General features: G+C 42.5%; 1 long non-coding RNA gene across 1 annotated transcript; it reads left to right on the forward strand.

Annotated features, from left to right (window-relative positions):
* Window positions 1–6,219: 6,219 nt before the first annotated feature.
* LOC134454151 (uncharacterized) lies at window positions 6,220–13,246 on the forward strand. The gene is made up of 8 exons (XR_010035804.1): window positions 6,220–6,647; window positions 7,851–7,920; window positions 10,610–10,702; window positions 11,148–11,238; window positions 11,429–11,504; window positions 11,607–11,822; window positions 12,050–12,194; window positions 12,916–13,246. It is a non-coding gene; the product is annotated as an uncharacterized LOC134454151 (long non-coding RNA).
* The last annotated feature ends 6,456 nt before the right edge of the window (window positions 13,247–19,702 follow it).

Below are 19,702 nucleotides of genomic sequence, written 5' to 3' on the forward strand. Positions count from 1 at the left end.
TCACGATTTCAAAGTTCACATCTCACGACTCATGTCCTCACACTATATGAGCCGACAGTCGGATGGTAAACTGAATGCTTCCACTGTGTGACACGACAGGCATGTTTCCCGGGTCTGCAGAGGAGGGAACATGCGCACCTGAGGTGGAGATGAGGACGTGCTAAAAGAGGGAATCAAATGGCCCTATTGATTTGTGCACTTGTAGTGTCACATCGGGTCATAGCAATTCTTTAACTGTGCGATTTACTCACGAGGCACGACCAGGATATCAAACAGTTTTGATTTTCTTGCGACACAGCGATTGCACGATCGCGAGGTGAAATCGCTTGACGTTACCCCACGTACACTACACGATGCGAGACTCATGATTGACCTGCAATTGAGCAAGAAATCGGCCCGACTCCCAAAAAGTCGTGCGACTGCCAAATTGTGGCAAAATCAGGGCAAAAGTTAGCCTGATAAACTAGACTAAATAAGGATGTCTAATTTAGTCTGGCCTCGATGCATAATACATCCGAAGATTGTTGATGAGAACAACCTTCATTCAAAACCCTGCCCGCTTTGATTCAAAACACATCTTTGCGTTGTAATTGGTTTGCCAGATTCATGGCATTCTGGCTTCATTGAATCATTATGCGAGGCCAGACCCACCCGTAGACAAAACATTTTGCCGTCCAGCGGGTGGCGCTGGTTCACCAGGCTAGGCAAAAGTCGCACAGTGTAAGCCCGGCTTTAGTGTAGAGAACTGCATTGGGCGGGTTTTCTCATTTCTCTCCCGCCCGCTCCCGCTGAATATTAGACCATTACCGCCCGCTCCCGCAGGGTTTGCGCACCGTGCCCGCCCAGTCCCGCGGTGTTGTCCACTCCCACTCCCGCATGCTGGTCTCTTGGTGCATTGGAATAGGCTTCGCGCTTCTGTTTTGTTTAGGCTACGTTCATTTTCATAAGCGAAATAACTGCAGCTTTTTCAATTTTTCTCCGAATGTAGGCTAATTAAATATTTAAACAGGGCTGCTTGAATGACCTGCTAACCCATAATGTCAATGCATGACAACCCAATGGAATCAAATTTGATTTCGTTTTATTAACACAAACCAACAAACAAAAATCAAAACTTGCAGTCACATGTCAGAAAAAAACCCAATTATTCGTCAGATTTTGCAGGTATTCTGCTTGAAAAAAAGGTGACAAATTCTGTCGGCAACATCTTGCATCATCCCGACGACCGGGTCCGTGTAACGCTTTGGTGCTTTGCTCCATTTTCGGAATTTATATGAAAAAGATGGGTTCATAACTTAAATTTTCCAGACAGCCTAACTCAGAAAACAGGTAACAGGGTTTTTTTTTAAATTGTAATTTGTAACATCTTGGCTCAAGTAGCGCCAGATGTGTTTTGTAGAGATATGCCTACACATGACATGGATGGCAAGTCAGCTTGAGACGTACAGATCTGACAGAACGACTGGCTCCGCTGCAGGCCAACCTGCAAACTTCCCAGTACAGTACCCAAGTTGGGGCATGATTTAATATTGCCATGTTTTACGCAGCACACACACATTTCAGCACACAAACAACTGAAGACGTGCGGCATCAGCGTGTGATCCTTCCATTCACTGTAGAAACTTTTTCCAGTGCGAGGGTGGGAGAACGTTTCGCCTTTTCATAGCGTTGCAGTTGACACAATTACGGCAGGGGAAAATACCTGAGGGGAGGTCGCATAGCCAGTTATGAGGTGGAGTAGGCTATCATAGACACATAATGTGTCTGCTGAGTCGGGTAGCCTACTCTATCTTTCATAGGCAAATCTCGGGTGTTAGAAAATAATTGTCCAAATGTTGGGTCATTAGATATGATGTGCCACTGTTTCTTTAGACCTATTGTGTTTGATGTCATTAGATGAGTGAAAATATAGCCTATTAACCATGGCCAGTCGTGGTTCGTCTTGGTTGCGCACTTGTTTCTCCAATAGGGTCTCTCCAGGCATTTAAATTAGGCTACCAGCATTATATTGACCAAGTGCTTGTAGACTATTTTGGCCTGAGTCTCAAATTCCTCATCTGTTCTGCAATATGTCGGTTTATCGCAATGTGGCAGATGGAAATAGCCTCTTAACGTACGTAGCCACCATCCGCCCTCGATGGCAAAACGTTTACCTTATTGTCAATTCTTGCGCGTCCGCAGAACTTGCAGCACAGATTGAAACGCAGCCCAAAATATCCACGAGCACTTCGTCAATACGGGATATGATGCTAGTGGTAATTTAAGTGCATGCCTGAAGGCACGCAATTCGGCGAACACATATGGCACTATGGATAAAAAACTGGATCTAAGCACTGCAAAGCGTTACTTGGACCCATCTGGGTAGGGTAGGGTATATGCAATAGGCCTATGCTGATAGCCTACATTGCAATTGACCAAATAATGTAGATAAACAATAGCCCTATACTTCTTCTTATATAGCCTCAATAACGGGACCAACTCGGCCTCCAGCTTTGACCACTGCGAGCTGTTATTATAATAAGGGTGTAGTCAAGATTGCAATGAATTTGCAATATGTAGGCTAATTCTGCAGTGGTTTACATTATTTGTATGCATTATTTTGATACGAGTAAAATAAATGGTTCAATTAACAACTAACAGGTCTAGGCCAATAGACTACTTTTTTTCCAATATCGGCCCCCTTTTCTAGCCTACTGGAAAGCGGTGACCAAATGCGAGCTTTAACAGTGCAATTAGTTGCCAAGGTAAATACGGCTGCATCAGGGTGTCGTTTGCAAAATGACTTATGTTAAATTTGTTGCTTAAATATCTGATATGTTTAGGCTACTAAAGTTAATTTGATGGTGTACCTCAACTGAAAACACGTACCAGCTATTTTCTGCAACGTGAGGCAGCTGTCATTCTGAATGACATAGGCTAAAGCGCAAGTAGACTACTGTCCTCTCGGCCGACACGGCGTGAAACTAGTGAGTTGAGTCCCGTGCCGCCCGCACAACTCCACTGTATTTGAATTCTCCGCTCACTCCCGCCCGCCTCTTTGCCCAGACCGCCCGCTCCCGCGAGATTTGCGTTGGGTCCTGCGGGACCCAGCGGGTCCCAATCCCAATGCAGGTCTCTACTTTAGTGATTGGTTGATCCAATAGCTATTCTGTTTCTAATTCAATAGTTCGCCTATTATTTATTTCTGAAATACCCACACTTCAAGGTATTTTTAAAAAATGTACAACAGATAACTTCATGCAAAACCTATCGATAATACAGACTTAATGGCCTCCATTTTGATGACAGTCATTTGGCTATTGCAGTCAATGTTGATGTTTTTGATCTTCCCTGAAATGTAGGCTAATGCACAGCTACGAGGTAAAGCACATTATGGCGTGTTATCACATATTTGAATAACACCCCCTGAAGATTGATCAGCCCCCTGCAGTTTCATTAGTGATGTGAAAAGAGACATCAACAAACCCCCATCCACTTGCATCAGCTACACAGTTTAAAAAAACAACTGTGGAAATTCAACCCTTAGAGTCAATTGAACACCAATTGAGTGTTTTGGTCCAAGAGTACTTTGTGTTGAATTAACACTGCATTTTTTTTTTAAACTTTATATAATGTACGTTATACTCAACAACCATGACATCCATCTCCATGTGAATCTCGTGTTCACATGGCAATCCCATGGAGGGTATAGTCGGCCCAAGAAATACCCCACACATCGGTGTGTGCTGGAGACCCTCTGTCATTTGTATGTATGTTTTGCGTGTGCTCCTCCCTTTTTAAACATATTTCCTCTTGTAATTGGTTTCCTCGTGGACAGATAATAGTCTCATGTGGCAGTGATTCTGTGTGGCTAATCGCTACGTTTCCCCCATTACTTTGACAAAAGACGGGCCTTTCAAAAGGACGGCGCTAATGACTGCGATTCCAATGGCTCTGACACCGGCGATGAGCAGTTTAGATTGTTAATTAAAAAACATTACAGCGCCGCCGAACACTGCCGTGGAGATTGTGAGAGGCAAAAAAGGGAGTTTGATGTACGTACTGTAGCGTACTGTACATGTACACTGTAGATAAGGAAAATAAAGTATGGACATCTTTTGAAGGTCGGTCGAAGGTGAAACTGCATGTGTGTCCACTGTGCCGCATGGGGGGTTAGCCTTGATTTTTCCCAACCTCTTTATTGGTGGGTGATATAACATTGATGGGCGTTTGCTGAATGGCAGAGGTGGAAGAAGTACTGAAGTTGTGTACTTAAAAAGTAGAAGTACCCTGCGAAAAAATTACTCAAGTGAAAGTAAAAGTTGTTTACCAAAAACGTACTTAAGTAAAAGTCCTAAGTACTAACTTTTAAATGTACTTTTCAGTACAAAAGTACAAGTAGGCCTACACGCGCAATGGCTGTCTTTCTCCATGTCTACCTACTTGATACAATAGGAAAAATTGTCTGCAACGGTTTTCGGTTCCATTTGAACATGACTATGGAGTCCTGTTAATGTTTTTAAAAGTATATTTTCTGTCTGGGTGTCAATTTGGAAGAGGGGCTTGGTCCGACCTCCCTGCCCGCAGCTGAGGCTACTGAAATATCCACGAAACACAACAGGAAAACCTAGGATAAATGTAACTAGTAACAAAGTATTCTCCTAGAAATGTAAGGAGTAGAAAGTACAAGTAATTGTCAAAAAATGTAATTGAGTAAAAGTAAAAGTCTGCATTTTTATTTTTACTCAAGTAAGTACAAATTCCAGAAAAAACTACTTAAGTACAGTAACGAAGTAAAAATACTTAGTTACGTTCCACCTCTGCTGAATGGCCATCAACCATAGCTTCCCCATCATCCAAAACATATGGTTTAGAGTGCTGCGTATTTCATTTGGCCCCCACAGACCGCGAATACATATATGGCTTTAATGAGGGGGGAAATGCAATATGCTTGTAAAAAACAGCCTACAAATAATCACAGTCCATAACAAAAAATAAATTACATCATTGTAAAACACATACATGTACTTAATACTTAGTACTGAAGTCTATCTCTGTAAAAATATCATCAAGGTGAGATATCTGCCATCTGAGGCACAATCAAAAAGACCTACAGTATAGGCGACATAACATGATACTGCGACTGTGACTTATGATATTCCAATCTAACCAGGCTCAAGATCTAGACAGGTACACTTGTAAAGACTGTCTGTAAACCCCAATACACAAATCTAACTGGGCTCAGTACTACATACTGTAGCCTTCATTCATGACATTAGAATTCATGGCAGGCCCCACAGACTCCATTTTTATGGTACATTTTGTGTGCAGTCAGGGACCACAAACTGGCCCGGGCATTTTTGTCATACACCAGCCCCTCACCCCCACCCCCTAAGGGACTGTACGTTATTTACCGGGGGGGGAGGGCTGGTGCGCTGGAAGTCCGGTCAAAAAAAAAAATCATGGCCCCCCCCTCCACCTCAATTTTTTTCCCCATGGCCCTCCCCCCACTTCAATTTTGTTTTCCCATGGCCCTCCCCCTACAGATACAAAAAATATATATTTCAAATTGGTAGATGAACAACCATCATGAGAACAGTCAGAGTAGCCTACATCAAGGGCGGTTGTCTGCACTATTATGTGCTATCGATATCAGTGGATACCTATGAGAAGCCGCAATTTCTACCTCTGCGGCTGCATGGGATGCCTTTTAACTCCACTGTCACCGAGACAAATTGCCTTCACTATTTTTTTACGTGTTAAGTGAAAATAATAATAATAATAATAATAATAATAATAATAATAATAATAATAAAAACTTCCATTTCAATACCAATGTCCGAGTTGTTACTACTGTAAACTAGCCTACAAAGTGGAGAGAGTTTCCCCACCGTAGCTTCAATATTTCCCTGCTCGACAAGCAGCGCCTTTCAGGTACGTTTTACATGTTCAGCACAGTATTAGCGAAGCCAGGGACGCAGGAACTGGTTTTGACCAGGGGGTGCTGTGGAAAAAAAAAAAATCTGTTTTTTAGATGCTATTTCCTGCGTTCTAATCAATTTTCGGGTGAGGAATGGCGAATCACATCTGAACTTCCTCATGTTTTATGTAGCCTAGCCTAAACAAGGATGGCTAGATTTAACTTTTTTTTCTTTAACATCTCACTTTGACACTATTAATGTTCTTCTTGCGGAAGTGAAACGCGCACCTGATGTGGACCCACTAAACATAGAACGTCACATAGACGTTCATATCTTGTCCATATCGCGTCCGTCCGTCTAAGACCAGTTCTGTACCCAAAAATGACGTGCAAAATAGGTATACTATTTTGACGTCAAACTATGAGGTCCATTAGACGTCTGAATATAGTTAATCATTTACCCAATGGGGACTGCCTAAACAGATGTGTCAAAAAAAATAACACATTGGGATGTGTAGACAGCATTGACAGATTATGTGTCATTTTTGTGTAAGATTTCACAGAATGTGTGAAACCTGAAGTTAAGAGATTCATTTCTGGGTCGTGCTACAACAAGTGAGAAACTAACGGCCGTTTGGCTGTCCAATCGCGTGACTGTGGACATTTGAAAGCAGACTTCCGCCCGCCTTTTCTACCGTTGGAAATGCAAGATGCGGCGACTTGACTTCAGACACCGAGAGAGGCTGGCGTAAGTAATTCACTTTATTGGTATAATTTCGTAACAATTACGTGTGTTACCGTTAATGTATGGTTAAAATCAAACTCTGCTTCACAAGTTTTGCTGTACGAACATTGGAACAGCCTCAGTGATTCTGTGAACATTAAGCTAGCCTACAGATTTAGCTAGTTATTGATACTCAGTTAGCTATTGATCTTTAACGCTTGCACTATAAATTATATTTATTTTCTTTTAATTCACATGTGGACTAACTTAATGGTTAAAACGTGTTGTGTTGGGAAAATTAAAGGTTTGAAATGTGATATTGGATGGTTTGCTAACATTGGTTGCTAATATGGTAACTGATAATTAGCTGGTGTGGAATAAATCAGGCGGCACTTTACTGATGTGAAGTTTGAAAGCTATTTTCTGAACATAAAAGAAAGAAAGTCTGACAGGATTTGTGCAAGGATACTGAAACACCACGGATGGATTGACGTAGAGCTAGTACTGGTAGTGGGGCAAAAGTGGATGCTGCTAGTACCGGTAACAGGTATCGGAGGGGGCAAGGCAAGGGCTAGCTAGCATAGAGGCGATTTTAAACTTCAGCGCTTCAAACGTAAGCAGTTCTGCGTCAAATCATGGAAATCAGACCATCCGCCACCCTCGTACATGATAAAGAATAGCACCAATAAAAGCAAGCAGTATCCCACTGTTTTGTGTTGGCTCGATGAAAGGTGATAGAAACGAATTTCCGAATCACATTATGTCGGCTTGGTTGTTGTTGTGGCCAGTCAATAGACAAGCTTTGAACCGTAGTTCCATGTAAGTGTCGTGGTTTTCACTGTTTCAGTATGTAGTTGAATATGGTAGATCTGGGCAACTGGTCAACGCTGTCGTGTTTTGTCTCGGTAGACCTCGTATGACGGTGTGTTGGGAAAATACCGGCAGTTGTTTCAGATGGAGGGTGCGACGTGCCAGATGTACGCTGTTCGAGGGATAAAACTGCCACGCACGAGATTTTGTAGGCAATGGTAATTGGTGACGATACCATGACGTTTGAAAAGAAGATTCAAAGTTTGAGTTTTATGTGGCAGAGTAGAACAGCTGCGTGTGAAGTGTGGCGACTACCAAGGTATCAACACCAGTTATGGCTACGGGATTTTAAAAGTACCTTCAATGCACTGGGAACTAACGTGCTCTCCCCCTCTCTCTCTCTTCTCTCTTCGTCAGGGCCCAGGTCTTGTGGCCACATCTGTCCAAGCTCCTACTCTGATTGAACAGTTGGATGATCAGACTGATGGTAAGTGTGTGTGTGTGTGTGTGTGTGTGTGTGTGTGTGTGTGTGTATCATATTGTCTATGTGATCATGTGTCTAATTGCCATCCACTTACAGGCCCTCTGCCTCCTTTCATTTGTTTTTTAGATTTTTTTTTTATTGTTGTATTGTATGCAATTGCAGGGGTGATAGCAGTCCGGCGCCGCGCCGGAAATCCGGCGTAGCGTGGCTGTAGAAAAAAATAAAATAATAATTTCCCCAAAAATAATAAACTATCGCGTAGGCCTTCATTAATGTATGGTGAAAATAAATGAGCGCGCAACAGCCTGTTGTAAGAGACGCGAAAGGAACCCAAATGAGCAGCAGCCCATAATTGTTTGTATCATCCCGACATCTTACTGAAAAATGTATCAATTTGTTACGTCTTGCTCTTGAGTCACTCACCACATCACTGGCGGCAGTCTTCTAGTTCTAGTGAAAGGAGAAGTAGATTGGCTGTCAGTATGCACAGTAAAGAGAGTTCTAGGCCCCTACTGGTTACCCTTCTCAGATATTTTCACTGTCGACGGAGGCAAATCCAAAAATGGCATCTCGTTATACTGAAGAAACGGAAGAAAGTACTATAGGCCAAGTCTAGACCATTTGGATTCCGATACAAATTAGCAACTATTGTTAGCACAAATCCACATGGCTTGCTAGTTGTGATGGGTGTGTTGAACCGTGTGGATGTCAGTGGAATACTAGTGAAATTCTGTGATCAAGAAAACGTTTGAAGGTAAGGCCATTTAGTTATTAATTTGCCCACTGTGGCATGTTGGCTTGGGCCCGAATGATTTTGCCTTGCGCAGGTTACTCCAAAAACCTGACCATAAACGGCTTATTGATGCGCATAAACGGGCTCAGTGAGAGTTTGAAATAGGTTCGTCTATTTTCCTCATTTATGTGCGCTAAATGACAGCGCAATGTTGACAAACTTTGATGGAGATGGACGTTCTTTCAAAAAAAAAATGCTCAAAACGGTAGGCTATGCTATGCCCGTCATGATACTTTTTTTCTAGGTGTAGTGCGTAAATGTGGTCTGCATTGGAATAGCGGCTACCATTGCGACATGTCCAAATGACAATGGAATGCTTGGATCGCTAATGTTTGGCAAGCCTAGTTAGCCTACACCCCTTGTAGGCTAGTGTGAGCTGAGTTCGTGGGTTTTGGTCTACTGTTGATTGAGGGATGGTGTTTTGCGTCATTCCTGACAAACCACGTGTCAAACTGATTTCAGGGAGATGTTTATATTAGTTATGCTGACTAAACCAACGCGCTCTGTGAAAACCCCCAAACAGCCTCGCACAGGTTCACACAGCCTTTCTCTCTCGCGCGCTCCCTGTCGTAGCCCTTCTGCGTAATCGAATCCAGTTATTCCACGCACGATGCACAGGTTGTATTGTCTGCACGCTCTGGGCTACTTAATCCCTACTCTCGGGCAGGGGGCAATTGTCAATATCAGACTCTCATGAACTTCAAATACTTGGCTTGCGTTCATGTGGCCACCACGGTGTCACCTAGACATGCAGTGAATGTTCATCTTATCTTCACGCCCTGTGCTATTTTCATGTAGCTTAATTCGGTCCTGTCTTTGTTTTTGTTGCTTTCTGTTATCTTTTCAACTTGTACATTGTAATGGGCGTGTGTACACGCGAGTGATTTTCATGTATTTTAATTGACTACAACCCAATGCGAAAGTCGCGCAGTAGTCACACAGGCTATATATACTGTCCTGTCCGTAATAACCACTGGTTCTGTCATCCGTGGAGTCGAAATATGCGATGTGAACGTGGGCCTGCATGTAGCCAATCATGCGCTTGTGCCCTAAATATCATGTACCGGTAATGAAAGGGCGTTTCCCTACAACGGAAAGGCAGGGGTTATAGCACAGCCCTTAAACAATCTGTGGTTATAGGTAGACCATGGGGCCACGAGTAGGCTATCTAAACGTATGTCCAGTAGCCTATACAAGTTATATGAGCAATGTCCCAATGAAAATGAAACTTATCAGCTTGCAGCAAATGTCATGTCATTTAAAAGTATTGCTCAATTAATTGGTAATCACCTCCTCTATTTTGGACAGAGTGTAGTTACTGTACTTTGGAGTAGTATTGCCTCCTACTGACCTGTCTTGGTATGGCTGCTACATATGTAGCTTTCAGTTAATTCAATGTGGTAAAATATGCACCATGTTTTCAGAAATGCATTCTGGTGTTGAAATGTTGCATTGGTTCAATACCCACCTCAATAACTTTAGTGCAACATCACAAGCCTAGAATGCATTTCTAACTGCATACGTTGGTATTCGTTTTTACAGCTAGAATTGAACGTGGTGGTCAGTTTCTTTCAGCCAAGTGCTGTAGCCTACCAACAGGGAAATGATCTGTGTTTTCGTGAATAACACTATAGAAATAATGCAAAAATGAAAACATTATCTTAAATGTTTGAATAATGTGTTTGAATAATAATAAGGCCTACATTACGTCTCATATGCAGTATGTCCCGTCGGCCCCCCCTCCCCGACCAGGAAAAAAGTTCAGGCTCAGGATTTTTTTTCACTATCACCCCTGCAATTGTGATAAATATGTTACTGTGATAGTGTTATAATAACACAGAGACTTTGGTAAATGTGAAATTTAAGTACTGCTGTACAATTTTCTGCTCTCATTTTCAGATGAAAAGTGCTACACAGTTCTCACACATCTTCTGACTCCGAAGCCGCTGCAGTGTAAAATCTGAGATGTCTTTTCTGGTTGATTTTGTGCAGGTATTTTTCAAAGGATATTTACTTTTAAAAACTTCTTTTAATCTTTAAAAACACTTTCATGCAGAGCCTCTGTTAGGACCTCATTGCGATACAGAGTTATGACCTTGTCACCAAAATGTCAATGACCATATTTTAACCTGCTATTTAAGGCTGTCATAGCCATATTCTTATAACAATGCCGTTAAGTTCAAGAGAACTATAGTTTGGTGATATGGATCCCAAACGGAAGGGAACAGCAGCGGTTTGTAGTTGTAGAGAACTAATTAGCGCCAAGTGTTGTTAACCTGTTGTTTCTTGTTTACCTGTCACTGTAGCCCATAGCACTTTTGTCATAGAGAGCAACTTGGTCAGTAAATATGTGCCTGCTGTATAAAGTAGCAGTATTTGGATGAGTTACAGCTAACACGGACGGCAAACTTGAGACTGTATATTGTGTGTTTGACAGATTTCTGACAGCGACAGCGATGGTGAGGGAAGCAGTGTACCGAACTCTCAGATGACTCGGACCAGGTGACCAAACCCATGCAAAGCACAATGTGAGTGTACACACACACACACACACACACACACACACACACACACACACACACACACACACACACACACAGACCATGAGTCAACATAGTAGCCCCTACAATATTTTTCCAATTTATTGCTGTATGCTTACCATATCCATCATGTTGATGTGTGTTAATGCATCCTTGTGTGTGTATGTGTTGGTGTTAGGACTGTGCTGAGGCGTTCCGCCCCCCTCCCCCTCCACACCACTCAAGGCACGGCGGCGGCCCAACCGCAAACTAACGTGAGTACACAACACACACACACTTGTGTGCATGCCACGCACTGACACTTTCTCTACAGTGACTTGTCAACTTTCCTTACATTGTGTGTGTGCGTGTGACAGGGAGATTAACATGAGGCTGGATGCGCTTGGCTCCCTGCTGCGTCCATCACCAGAGGGGCCGGGATTGCTGCGGCAGCTAGCCAATTAAAGGAGGAGGATGAAGGAGAGGAGTCTGACGATGCCGACATCGCCATCGTATGCAGTCCACGCCCTCGCAGGAAAACCAGCCAATGAAAACGCTTGCAGCAGCATCAGCAGAACACACCGGCACGACTGGTAAACTTAAAGATACGCCACAGACCAGACATACACCAAATACAACTAGCACAGGTACACACACACACACAGCAGTACATCTGTTTTGTATAGCGCTTTGCCTAGTCAAAGACTTTTTACAGGAAGTATTATAATTCTGTTTTATAGTTGGGGGAAGCCATGGAAAGTAGATAACCCTATACAGCTGATGTGTGTGTCAGTAATATTTATGTGTATGTGTGTTGCAGACAGAGCTTCTGAAGCATGCAGTGGAAGACCTGTCAGTCAAGCTAAAGGTCCCGCCCTCCAACCTGCTGCTGCTGCACGGAGAGGCGGAACTTAACACCTCACACACTATTGGCCAGCTAGGACTCTGCATCGCTGACATCTTTGGTAGGAATGTGTGTGTGTGTGTGTGTGTGTGTGTTTGCGTTTGGGTGTGTTTGCGTGTGGGTCTGTGTTGGTGCAAGTCAGTCTTGGCTCCTTCCTGATATTATACTGTATAAGTTCATACGTATACCGCATTGCAAAATGAATTTCATATACAGTATATCACGAAAGTGAATACACACCTCACAGTTTTTGCAGATTTTTGATTATACATTTTCATAGGAAAGCATTACAGAAATTTCACTTTGACACAATGATTAGTGACCTTTTAACAACTTATTTAACCGCTTAAATTTCTTGCGTCAGCATGACAGTCATGAAGTAACGAAGATGGTTGACAGTTCTTATGTTCACTGTCCCTGGGTCGCTACAGTATGCTCAAAATTCATCATTTAAAGACGGTTTTAGCTAAATTTTCTCCCATGGGAGACCATGCCCCCAGACCCCCCTAGTATGACTCAACACTATCCCCCAAAAACGCCACTGCACACCACACATTCGCGCGCACCGCTGCAACACACGCGCCGCTCCGTGCCACCGCGCCACGCCGCACCTTTCTCACCTTTTTCACCCCTGACCCGTTTTCATGCCTGTATACTTAGTTTGACTGGTATGCTTCATACCTTTCAATCAGTTAAGTAAAACTTGCTATTAAGTATTATTGATGATGTGTCTCTCTCTCTCTCCCCCTTCTTCTTCTTCCTCCTCTTCTACTTCTTCTCAGTCTGGAACCAACTTCACATCCCTCTTCACTGCACTACTGACACTGAGATGGAATCCACAACCCAACCACTAGTGGTCTGCATTGGGAACCTGAAGAGTCTGTCATAACCGCCAGGAATGACCGTGTGACCATTCCCGTTGCAGACGGCCTGACTTGCACAATTGACAAGCTGTTCAAGCTTTACTGGGTCTGCAACTTGTTATATCCAGCACAGCTCAGCTCTGTTTTCACCTTCTTTGAATATGTTTATGACGTTCCCATCTCAACCAACAAACGAACAAAGGCACTACAACTTCTCTCAAAGCTTCCCAGCAGAATTATTTTGATTATGATTTTGGCAACACTTTATTTTATCATTACATCTATTAGCTCTAATACATAGTGTTAATGCCTGTATGCTGTATAAGTAACTTGTAAGGCATGCACTAAGCAAAATCAAACATACGTTAGGCATGTATTCGCAAATGCCTTGTTCATGCACAATTTGGGATTTATTACCTAATATAACTTCAGTAAGGACCTAACAAATGTTTGATTTCGCTTAGTACATGCCTTACAAGTTACTTATACAGGCATTAACCCATTGATGCTGGATGTTGGGTTGTGCAACATTGGCCCTGGCGCCTGGAGTTTTGTATGGCATCAGCACCCTTTTCTGCAAGTGCTTTAGGCATCAATGGGTTAACATTGTATGTATTAGTGCTAAGCTATGTAATGTTAAAATAAAGTGTTACCATCATATTTTTAAAAAATATATGTTGTAAAACTGGACGATTGTGAAATGATATGATGTGGCAGATGTAAGACCCATTGATGTAATGCAGAGTTTTCATTCAGATGAACTGTCTCTTAACCCAAGGTACAATGTCTTTTCTTCCAATATGTTGGATCCTACAGTATTTCATAAGAAAGTTTTCAAGAGTATTTAACACTACTTCGAATTTCAAGACTTTTGGGTTTTGTAATACACCGGTAATGTTGTTAAGAGATGATAGTGTACGAGTCATAATCATCAATACTTTTTCAATAATTCTTGAAAAAGATCACATTTGTTATCTCCCCCTTTTCTGAAAAGCCTAACAAAAAAGAATATGACAGTAAAGTTAATGTAATACAATTTTTTTTTAATTGAATGTAAACACAACTCTACAAAAAAAAAAAAACGTTGCAGAGGTATGTAGTCAAGACTTTTGAAGATTTAACCTTGTAAACAAAAGTGTTTGCTAAATAAAAGTAAACCCCCCCCCTGTCACTTTCCATGTGATAATTGTCTGTATATTTTGAAAACTAGAAGTTTCAAGGTTTTTAATGCTGTCACTTAAATGTTTGAATGACAACTCACAGAGTTAATTTAAAGTCAAAAAGACGTCCACAAAGAGTGATGTCCCATTTGCTATAAGACATTTTATTTATTTTAGCAACAGATTAGAACATTTGAGTGATCTGAATGGGAGGCAGTGATGAGGTTACTTCAGTTCTGAAGCAGTCGATACAATTAACAAGAAATGCTATTTTGCATTGTGTTGCATACATGGAGCATCAAAGGACTTTTTAAAGATTGTGCACAAAGTCTGGCATAGGTGAGACTGTGTGTACCATTTGTCTTAAGATGGGATTTGTTCGAATCTCAACTGTCTTGCTTTTCAAGAACCCTTTACCCTTAATTTTCTCAAAATACCACCATTGCTGGGTGTTGAGCTGTGTAGTTTAACTTTTTTGCTTTGAAAATCTGCCATCTTAATTCAACGAGTCTGTGGGTAAGAATTGACCTGTTTGTTAGGTTGTTAGGCTTTTGTTATGAGGCTATGTTAGGTTATCTCGTTTTAGCAAATGGAGTTTTGGATGGAATAAATTTAATGGCCGCACTACTGAGGTAAGGAGGGGGAGAGGTTCATTCCAATTTCGAAAAAGACGTTGATAAGACATCCCTAATGACCTAATATGGACTAGAATTTGCCCTTATCTGGAGGTCCTGATGACGTTCATACCTGACGTCATAATAACGCAAAAAAAAAGACGTCATCTGGCGTTACATTCTGGTACCCTGCTGGGACGTCCAACAATGACCTGGAAAAGACGTTGTTTGGACGTCTTTTTGCCCAGTGGGGAGGTGAGGGCTCAAGAGCAAATCGCGCTGCCTTGACAGTTTGTCTCTTCAGCATGAGCAGTGTGCAATGTGTGAAATTAGAAGAAATGCTTTGACTAGGCTATGCGATGCACTCGTGAGAGGTGACCGGGCTTTCAAATAATTTAGATTTTCTTGCAATTGCGACTGTGGATCAGGTGCATCTCGGTCTCCCAGACCGCGCATAAAAGCACGCACGCACACACACAGGCATAGCTCTACCTTCCCGAATGTAATTAGGCTACACTCTGACGGCCAAAGAGTTCGGGATGTGATCGGAGCAAGAAGTAGGCTAAGCGCCAAAGCAGCTCGAGCCATTGCTGGCTATTGATACAGGGAGAGTGAGAAAGCCACCTTTAGTTTGCATTTAACGTAGGCCATTAAGACGCATTAATAGGTGGTGGCGGTGCTATGGTGGTCAAATCAGCAGCAAGAGGCAAAAGGAACAAATTGCCATAACAGAACCAGTACAACATTCCAAAACATCCAACAATAGCACAGCCATTACACACCGCGGCAATTCAACTTTGACAACTGTGATGATAGACAAGCCAGACACACCATCGGCTGTGCTCTCCTTCAGATTCACCCCATAGCCAACTCCGAGGCTAAGCTAGACTACTTCACCAGCAACAGGCAAGACCTAGCATACCAATACACGCTTCTACAAATCCAATCTCCACAGCAAGAAACAAAAGCCACTTCTTACCTGACACGATGCACAACTTTGGTGACATTCCCTTCTCCCGTCACGCTTTAAATGTAGCCTACATAATTCCTTGCTTAGTTGGTCCGTTTTTGTTCACCAAAGTGATGAGACTTCTCTTTACACCAAGTTAGCTCCTCCAATGGTTTCAAGACCTTATGATGCATGGCCAACACATCGCCGTTAATACCATTTTTATTACTACCTTGACACCACAAGCTAAACAAAACAAACTCGCGTCACTGCACCGTTCTACCAAAGTACGTCTAGGCCAAATGTCTAGGCCTAGGTACTGTTCTTTCCGGTCTGGTTGGAGTCTTTGAAGTTCTTTGAACACAAATGTAAGCACACGGCGGTGCCAATAAATAAAATCATGGCTTACCAGAGGCTGTGACCACCAGTTGACTACAACACCTCTCCAAAATTCCTCTGGAAATGCCCATCCAATTCGTTGTCAAAACTTCCCAAACTGTTTAGCCCATATAGTTCACATCAGCTAGTTTGATATTTGCTCACGGGCATTTTCTATGATGCTCAAATGTTCCTCCGTAGCACTAGCAATCCTACAGTGAAAGAGAGTCAGCGCGGGCAATCTACAGTAGCTGCACCTGTTAGTTTTTTGACTAGGCCTACAGATACACGCTTCAGTGCTATAGTATGCACCGGGACCTTGCATCGCAAAGCGATGTGTTTCAGAACATGTTTTATTATTGTTTTAAAAAAATAAATAAAAATAAAATAAAATAAATTCGGGTTTTTTTCCATGGCCCTCCCCCTAACTCCGATTTTTTTTGCCATCCCCCCCCCCCCCCCCCCCCCCCCCCCGGTAAATTACGAACAGTCCCTAATGGAGTCAGTGGACTGACAGAATGCACCGATGGGCCGTGCTATCTAAATTGTGGACCTGTCTCTAAGGGATTTTTTTAAACAGACAAACGGAAAAACCCAATGCATCGACCCTTGAGGACTGTCGGCCCACCGGGAAAATGCCCTGTATGCCAGACCACCAATCCAGCCCTGTGTGCAGTGCAGATGAAATGCCAGTGCAGCTGTAGTCTGCACAAGTCATACAGTATAAAAAGGCATCATGGGACATGTCTATGACTTATATATGGATATCTGTATATGGGCGTTCTGTATGGGCGTTCAATCCATTCCATGGTTTCTTCTATATCTCCATTCCTAAATAAACTTGATTTGGATAGATGAAGATAGAGAAAATGTCTCACTACTGTGCGCTGGCTTTCACTTTCTAAAAACCTTTCATTTCTAATTTTGAATATTTTAATCCTTTACTGTAAGTGCTCTCTGCCCTCACTGTGCATATTTTACTCCTTTCTCTGACATACTTTCCTTTTCTTTTTTTCTTTCTTTCTTTCTTTCTTTCTTTCTTTCTTTCTTTCTTTCTTTCTTTCTTTCTTTCTTTCTTTCTTTCTTTCTTTCTTTCTTTCTTCCTGCATCTCCTCATCTTTTGTGTTTTGTTTACACATGGCTGAAAGGAGAATGTGATTGATGGTGGTTCCATATAAGCAGCTCATTTTCCATGCAGACTGAGGTTGTCTATAAATAGAATTATGGTCAGTAATCGATAGTCATCTGTTAAAGATTTTCCTCTTTCTCCTCTCTATCTTTCTCCTCTCTCTCTCTCTCTCTCTCTCTCTCTCTCTCTCTCTCTCTCTCTCTCTCTCTCTCTCTCTCTCTCTCTCCACTTCCCCACATCCCACAAGATTATAAATTAGTTAGCATGCTGGGTCAAATGGTGGAACTGCAGGCAGGAATATCCACTTACCGGTTACCACCAGTTTTGGAGCTTTGGCTTCAAGAATTTGTCTTGAAAAGTGCAACAAATCTCCATGGGTAACCCTCATTATCCCTCCCTGCTGACAAGCTAGATGCCCCACATGGCCACCAGCTGAGCCAAGCTGAGGGTCAAACTCCCTTAATTACCTGTGATATATTACCGGTAATAGTTTAATAATCTTGAGTGGTCTGAGGAAGGGGCCACAACAACTGGACTTTTATGATTCCGTAATGCTAGGCAGCTTTTTCTATTATGCTGATCACGTGGAGATGGCCTTTGGCTTGCAAACACTCGCACACACACATGCACGCATGCAAGCACAGACACACGCATGCAAACACACACACACACACGCACGCCCACACATGCTCGAACACACACGCAGGCACGCACGCATGCACACACACACACACACACACACACACACACACACACACACACACACACACACACACACACACACACACACACACACACACACACACACAGAGTTGTCCACACACACATGCACAAAACACACGCACACACACACACACACACACACACACACACACACACACACACACACACACACACACACACACACACACACACACACACACACACACGCGCCCCAGCATTGCATCATTTCTCTTTCATTGGATTGCAACACCACCAAGCAGATCATCATCCCCTTCCAGTCTCCCTATGCTGTGCTCCACAATATGTGTTGCCTAGATGCTACCTTATCCAGCAGGCCCCAAACAAAACAACTCGCGCTTCCAATTACTGTGACCAGCAGTCCGAATATTTTTGAACATTTTTGCCTTCATGCCAATTAAATATCCGTGTTGTGGTGCGTTGGTTGTATCATCTCCTGTCATGTGAGTTGAATATCTAAGACGAGTTCTTGTGAAATATACAGTGTGTCATATGCTGCATTAATCCCTGATTTATATTGGAGATTTTTCTTTCCCTTTACTGGGGTTTATCATTTTATAATTATTTATATAGTTGTTTGTGGCTTCTGACTCATGGGTAGGTAATTGGGAGGTAGAGCAGTCCTGAGGCTTTCCCCAGGGAACTACCGCCAGTGTGATCAGGATCAAATGTTTGGATGCTTATCGGTGGGGGGCAGGACAAGCCCTTTCTTGTGAGATGAAATTCTCTGGAAAAATCCATGTGGATTAGTGACCTACATGGATCTGAAATTCCCAATACGATAAATAAAGGCCCAGCTGTGGTACTTTCAAAAGAAAGTGATCAGCCTCAGAACTGTGTTATTATTTAGGCCTATATTGTATAGATACTGTATATTATGGATTCATTAGTATTGTATCCTCTGCATGAGTTGATACTCAGCTGGAGTAAGATCCATCCCATGCGTAGGGCATACGTGATAAGGACACTGGTGCTGAAATGAATATATGGGATTATTTTTTTTATAGGGCATAACAAGGACACCACTACGCTGTTACTACGCTGACGACCCGGGTTCGGTTCCGGCCCGGATCACTTGCCAATCCTTCCCCGTCTCTCACCACTCATTTCCTGTCGCTCCTCCACTGTCCAGTCAAAAATAAAGGCAAAAAGTGCTAAAAAAAACATTAAAAAAAGATAAATAATAAGGACACGGGTGCTGAAATGGAGATATGGGATTAATTTTTAAGTCTCAGCGGTTTTTTTTGGTGCAAGCGTCCCCTTTTTTGTGCTTCATCTAAGCTGCGTGAATACATTTCCTATTGGGGGCTTATGTGTCCAAAAACCTTCATTCACTCTCTTTCCTGGTTATGTTTTCCGTTGGCAGCCGTAAGTAAAAGACACCAAAGCGGGGGAGCGCCAAACAGCAAATATACACAAAGCCAAGGCGTTTTATTCTGGTGTCATTTTAATTTAGATAAGGGAGTTATCCTGCTAATGTTGCCAGTTCACCGTGCTCAGTGGGAGTGCATTATTGCAGAAAAAAATTAAATAAATAAAAAACAACAACAACAACTTTAGAACGAGCGTAATGATTGCACATTATCCCTCACAGTACTCTGCACTCCTCTGAAAGCAACATCAACATTGTGGGTTTTTTTCTTACCTTCTTGGTGTTAGCTGCTTTAAGAACATAATCAACTCAGAGGAATTGTTTTCATAGCACATTTAAGGTGATGCCTCCCCTCCCTCCCCC

The sequence above is a fragment of the Engraulis encrasicolus genome, chromosome 8 (genome assembly GCF_034702125.1).
Source record: "Engraulis encrasicolus isolate BLACKSEA-1 chromosome 8, IST_EnEncr_1.0, whole genome shotgun sequence".
In the NCBI taxonomy this organism is placed as follows: Eukaryota; Metazoa; Chordata; class Actinopteri; order Clupeiformes; family Engraulidae; genus Engraulis; species Engraulis encrasicolus.